Here is a 6,940-nt window from a genome sequence, read left to right on the forward strand (position 1 = left end):
TTTCTACTTCACATGTGATTAATGAGAACCACTCCCCATGTGCCCATTGTAGGAAGCACTGAGAAGACAAGGGTATTTAATTCATCCTGATCCTTGCTCTCCAAGGACTTCCAGTCTGTGGAGGAGATGGACTGGTACTGACAAGTGATACAACGAAGTGAACAAAAGGATGGGGAAAGTGGGAAGGGCTGAAAGAGACAGCATACAACACTGAGTTAGTGGGTTCTCAATTGGAATTTGGGGTCCCTGAGTGGAAGGGATAGCTCTTCAGTCTTTTCCAATGATGGGGGGGGGGGGGATCCTCTTTCATCTGGGAATAGAAGGGTATTTATTGCCTTTTCCTTGTTTTTCTTCTCCTGTCTCTTCTCTTTTACCACTGCTATACCACCTACCTGCCCATTCATTCAACAAGTATTTACTGTGTGCCAAGTACTGTGCTAGGCACTTTATGTACATTTTTCCATTCAACCCTCATTGAAACCCTGTGAGGATGGAACTATTGTTCCACTTGAGCATTGGGAAACTTAAGGCGAGGAAGATTAAAGTCACATGGCTAGTACATGATTCAACTGACATTTGCCTTTCATCTATCTTTGAGGGCCTATACACTCTCCACTAGACTCAAAAGCTAAGAGATTTCTTAGAAATGAATTAGATAGGGTCCCTGACTGGGCAACACACAATTCAGGGGAGTAGAAAGACAGGTAAATAGTTAATTAATTCAGTCATTCAACAATATTTATCAAGAGCCACTCATTACTAGTTGCTGTCACAAAGCAACAAACATAGTTCCCTGCCTTCAAGGAACTTCTGGTCTTTAGGAAAACAGACAAATGTATACATAATATTACAATCCAGATAAATGACAATATAATGTAATAAGTCCTTTAAGAAAAGATATTGTAAGTCTTCAAGGAACAGGAGAGGATCTAAGTCTCCCTGGGATAAGGACAGGGGACATGTTTGAATGGAAACTTGAAGTGTCTGTACAAATTTGCCATGAGAAGCTTCTTCCAATTATCCAAATGCACTATGCTGTCTTGCCTCTGAGTCTTTACACATATACTTCCTCTATACAGACCAGTTCCCTGCTTCCCTCTCCCTGGCCTGACACCATTCACCCTTCTGGTATCAGTTTGCGTGACACTTCCTCCTGGAAGCATTCCTTCACATGCTCTTTCTTCATCCCATATCTAGACTAAGTCTTACTACATACCATGGTTTCCCAAAGACCTGTGTACATATATAAAAGCTGGAGGAAGATAGAGCTTTTATTGATTATGCAAGGAGCAGTGAGAAGTTCAGTGTGGTTGAAGCATAGGGTACACAGTTCAACCAAGAAATATTTGTGGAATGAATAAATGAATGAATGCTTGAAAGAACTGTAATTTCATTCAGGAAAGTAGGCTTGAATCAGATTATTAAATCTCTCCTAAATTTAAACTTCCAGGCATTTGAATTGCCTCCATCACATTCCTGTCTCTACCTGATCTACTCATCGTTCAAAAACGTTCCTTTGTCTTAAAATCCTTTCCTGACTGCCCTCCTTTGCTTTGCCAGTCTGGGTCAAGTTCTCACCATTCTGTTGCACATATCAGTGAGGTCAGGCAGAGAAGCTGCTCTCGGGATCAAAGTCCACCAATTGGGACCCCACATATCAAATTGGAGGGAACCTTCAATCCCTTCTCCCCCAGGGAATTGGTCTCCCACTCTTCCATTCTTGTTTGTTGCTGAAACACCTACACCAAGGAGGGCTCTTATGGGGAGGGCAGCAATGTAACCCATGGACACCTGGACCTATCCACCTGATGACCTGTGGGCCCCCCAAATTCAACCTATCCAAAATAAAAATACTAAAAAGGGCTTGGTTTTTGGAATCAGACAAACTTGGGGTTAGCTCTGCACTTCACTTGTTACATGGACATTGCGCAAGTTATTTAAAATCTCTAAACTTTGTTTCTTCAACTGACAGCCCAAAGGTTTTAGAATAGGGGAGTGGGGCGTCTGGTGCCTGTTTTAGAAATATCCCTTCTGCAGCTGTGTGGGGGATGGGCTGGAGGGGAGAAACCAGAGGCGGTTCAGAGGCAGCTGAATAGAAGTGTTTCCAATTACCTCCGCCCCCGCAGCACACTCTCCACTGTGACCCCAGAGCCACCCTCATGCTGTTGCCTAGCAACTCACCTGCATCACCCAGGGTTCTGAAGCTGGGGGCCCCACAGAGGGGAAATGACCACTTTAATTACAAAAATCTCAGGGGAATCATGCATCAAGTCATTCCTCAAATAGTCACTGAGCTCCCTCCAAGTGCCAGGCCCTGTGCTAGCTACTGGGGATTTAGAGATGAATAAAACCCTGCCTCTTCCTCAAGAAACTCCTGATGTGGCAGAATGGACAAACTTCTTCATACATTCAAGAAGCATTTATTGAATGCCCATCAACAATAGAATGGATAGATGAGTTACAGCACATTCACATGCTTTAATAATATACACACAGCATAAGAATGAACAATCTACAACTATACACAAAAACTTGGACTATTGACCAGTAAAACATATGATGAGCAAAAAAGTCAGATAGAAAAAAGTACATTCTATGATTCCATTTTGAAAAAGCACAAAAACAGGCAAAAGTAATCTATGCTATCAGAAGTCAGGATTTGAGGTTTGGAAGGTAGAGCCTAGAAGGGTACATGAGGAGGGCTTCTAGTCCTGGAAATGTTCTGTTTATAGATCTGGGTGCAAATAACGTGTGTTCAGTGTGCCAAAATTTATCAAGACTGTTTGCTTATGATATATTAATTTTTCTATGTGTATATTATTCACCAATAGAAAGTTTTTTTAAAGAAATATTTATTGACTACTTATCATCTACAAGGCACTGTGTGTTAGGCAAACAGAGAAGAGAAATTTACAATACAGGGGTCTGAGGAACACAGAGAAAGGACTCTGCATCAACTGCACCCCATCTGTGGCAAGGAGACTGAAACCTGGCTTCTAGAGGAAGGGATTTTGAATCAAGTGGAAGTCTATCATGCAGGAGATGGGAGGTAGGGCCTTTCAGGCATCAGAAACAAGAAGGAAGAGGCAGAAAATGAGGCTGAGGGGTTACATGGGACCCAAACTGTCAAGAGCCTGCGAATAAAAATAATAATAGCTATATGTCTGTGGTGCAACAGGCATTGTTTGAAATATTTCATATGTTAAAATTTATTTAATCTGCCAACCATATAATAAGTAGGTGCTATTATTCCTATTCTACAGATGAGAAAATGGAGGCACCATGGGTTAATTAACTTGCTTAAAGTCTCACAGAAAGTGAAAGTGGCAGAAGTAGGCTACTCACCCAGGCAACCAAATCCAGCGTGCTTGACCACTGCCCCATGCTGCCTAGGTCATCTGGTCACAAACTAAGTCACTGAAAGTCACTTAAACAAAGGAGAACCATGATCACATTTTTGTGTAACAAAGATTCTTCTGGTTGCTATGTGGAAAATTGCACTGGACTGGATGGGGCAAAAGTGGAAGCAGGGAGACCAAGGAGGAAGACACTCCAGGAGTCTGGGTGAGAGAAGCTGAGACCTAAATGAGAATGGAAAGCAAGGAGATAAGCAGAGAGGTTTAGAAATCAATGACAGAACCTATCTGCTTTGCGTTTTATACATACTGTTAGAAATAAAATCCATTAGAGCAGAGATTATACTATTTTATTTTATTTTTTCACCTCGTGCAGAGTTGACTTAAACGTAATATTCGGTTGTCTTTTTTGGTCTTGAAGGCCTGTCTCTTGTTTTATTTACTTATTTATTCCCTTTCACCTTCTTTCCTCTCCCCACTCCTAAACACATCTCTTTATTGTGTAACTGTTTATGTTGTTCCTAAAAAGTGTGCATTTGCATATTGTGTGTACATATTATATATATATATATATATATATATATATATATATATATCGTCGGCAGCCGTCCGTCTCGAGAGACGATGGTGTAGCTTCTTAAGAGTCTATCTGCACCGCCGAGAATGGCTGTGCAGTCCGACTCGGGAGTGACATGGTATCTGTCTCCTCCCGTGTTGAATTGACATCTTGTGATGACGCTGAAGCTACAGAGCCTGGGCAGGGTAATATGGAGGGTCTGCTGTTGCCCATGCAGCAGACCCCCCCTCTCTTCGCAGCTGAAGGGTCCAAGGGAAAGACGGAGTCGATACAGCTTGGGTTCAGGTGCGCCGCAGGAGTTGCCGGTGTTGACTACAACGTCAAACCGCCTTAGGGACTCCGGCTCCGGATTTTCTGTCGGGGTTTACTCCCTTAGCCTTTCCCCTGAAGAGGTATGCCGCAAGGCAGCGGAGGTTTTTTGGAGTCAGAGTTTCCTTCTCTGATGTACCCTGACTGGAAGATCAAACCAGCGACACTTAGCTCGCAGGCCGACGCTCAATCCACTGAGCTAAACCAGCCAGGGCTATATATATATATATATATATATATATATATATATATATGTAAATGGTGCCAGATTTTATGTATCTCATTCTGTATCTTACTTTTGTACAACACACTATATTTTCCAAGATCTATCCCTGCTACTCTGTGCATCTTTAGTCTGTTGTCTTAACTGCTCCCTAGGGTTGTAAAATTGGATTGACAATACAGTGCCATAGAAAGTGCTCCATCATGGAGTGGAGACTTCAGCTTTAACCTCTGCCTCTCTACTAACTTGTGATATGAACTTGGGCAAGTCCCTTCCCCTGGTTGTCTTAACTTTCCCATTTGTAAAATCAGGGGTGCCTTCTACATTTAACCTTCTACATAATCTCCCTCACTTTATACACAGGAAATTCCAGTCCAGAGAGCAGTGGGGTGGGAGTGGCGGTGTGACTTGATCAAGGTCACACAACAGTTATCAATAGTTCAATTCAATTTAGCCCACATTTATTGAGTGCCAGGCATGGTGCTGTTACAGAAACAGGGGAGTCCAAAAACAAACCCCAGAGTTTGCGGCTGGGAGATAGGGAGCAGGAAGCAGCTTTCAGGATGCCCTTGCATGCCTGGAGCTAGTAGCTGGATACATTGCTGCAAAGATCCACTTTACTTCCAAGACTCAGGAAGATGGGAGGGATCTTGGACGGTGGGCTGGTACGGAAGAAGCAGACAGAGCCATCATAGGGTTCTGTGAATGGTCAGAACTGTTTGCAACATCCACTGCGTGAGAGGACGCAGGGGGAGAGAGGAGGCAGGGAGGAAAAGGGAAGGAGCTGCCGACATTTTGGGCTGGCTCTGGCTCTAGGAGGCTCTCTCTCAGGCTCTCTCTGGCCCTCACGCCCTCACTCTCTGGCTCTTGTGGGCTCCCTCCATGTGGCTTGGAGAAGGGATCTCCAGGCTGCTTTAAGAAGGGGCTCTTGCCAGGCTGCTTTGAGAAGGAGAGGAGATCCATGCGGTTTGCAGGCAGAAGGCAGTTTACAAGGAGGCTGAGAATCCAGGCAGTCCTGCATTGAGAGCTGGAGGGCACCACAGCACAGAAAGGACCTCCCCAATCAGAACTGAGTGATTGGCAGCTACTGGTAAAGCTGAACTGTGCCTAGGAAGTGGGGAAACGGTGTTTCTGACCTTCCTAAGACTGGCCAGGTCTGGGAGGGGGAGGCAGGACTTTGTGTAAATAAACAATTCTTTTTCTTTTCACTAAACTCTGGTATTCAGAGTTATGATTCTGGCGGCGGGCAATCGGCCCGTGGGTTCTGTTTCAATCGGAGCAGCCCAGGGGTTCTGTTCCAGTGCTAAGTGCTTTGAATACTTAAATAAGTAAGTGGTGCTGAGTCCCTCCTTCCAGGGCCTTTAAACGGAGTTGTGTTAAGCAGCACCTCAAGAAAAAGAAAGAGGCCATAGAGCTCTGGCTAGTGTGGCTGAGTGGGGTTGAGTGCTGTCCTGTGAATAAAGAAGGTCACAGGTTTGATTCCTGGTCAGGTGGCAACCAATCCTGTTTCTCTCCCTCTCTTCCTCCTTCCCTTCTCTCTAAAAATAAATAAATAAAGCCTTTATAAATAAATAAATAAGGCCATAGTATTTACTACAATAATAACTGCTCAGCTATAGTAAGACAAAAAGTCCTTATCTATCTGTAAACTTAATATTATCCAACAGTAATCTCAGGATAACATTTTATATTCTTTTATTTAGAAAGTGTTTTGTTTACAGCCGCTGTTGATTATTTACTCTGTGCTAGACACCACTTTATCTGTGTTATTTCATTTAATCTTCATTACAATCCCATGAAGTAGGAGCTACTATTATAGTATTTCCATTTTAAAGATAAGGAAACAGAAGCAGAGTTTTATTACTTGTTCTAGGTCAGTGGATTTCAAGTATTTTAAATGCAATCCACAGCAGAAACATAGTTTACATTGCAATCTAGATCACACATACCTATTTCACAATACTAACCTACCCCTTACTATATGGGACCTACTCTGATATTTTCTATTCAATTCCTTTTCTTTTCTTTTTTTTTCCATGCTGGTCTAAACCACTAAATTGATTCTATTATCTACTAATGGATTGCAACTCGCAGTTTGAGAAACAATGCCCTGGGTGACATTACATACCATGATCCTAACAAAATTACACAAAATGTGAAGTCATCATATTCTTTAATTTGAACTTTCATGTCCTGAGCACTTGCCCTATATCAGGTCCCATGCTGCATGTGAAAGACACAGGTTTGAATCAGACATGGCCCTAAGCTCAAGGCACTCAGACTCCTCAAGGAAACACACAGGTAGATAGGCTATGACAACATAGCAGTGGTTCATATCTTGGCTGCACCTCAGAATCACCTGAAGGATATTTACTATTTACTTATTTTTCATTTATTTTACCTGCAGGATTTTTTTAAAGAATAACATTGAGGCCCTATTTCCAGACTTTTCTGATTCAATTGGTCTGGGATGAG

This window comes from Furipterus horrens, unplaced genomic scaffold (assembly GCF_987537825.1).
Source record: "Furipterus horrens unplaced genomic scaffold, mFurHor1.1.pri manual_scaffold_3, whole genome shotgun sequence".
Classification (NCBI taxonomy): Eukaryota; Metazoa; Chordata; class Mammalia; order Chiroptera; family Furipteridae; genus Furipterus; species Furipterus horrens.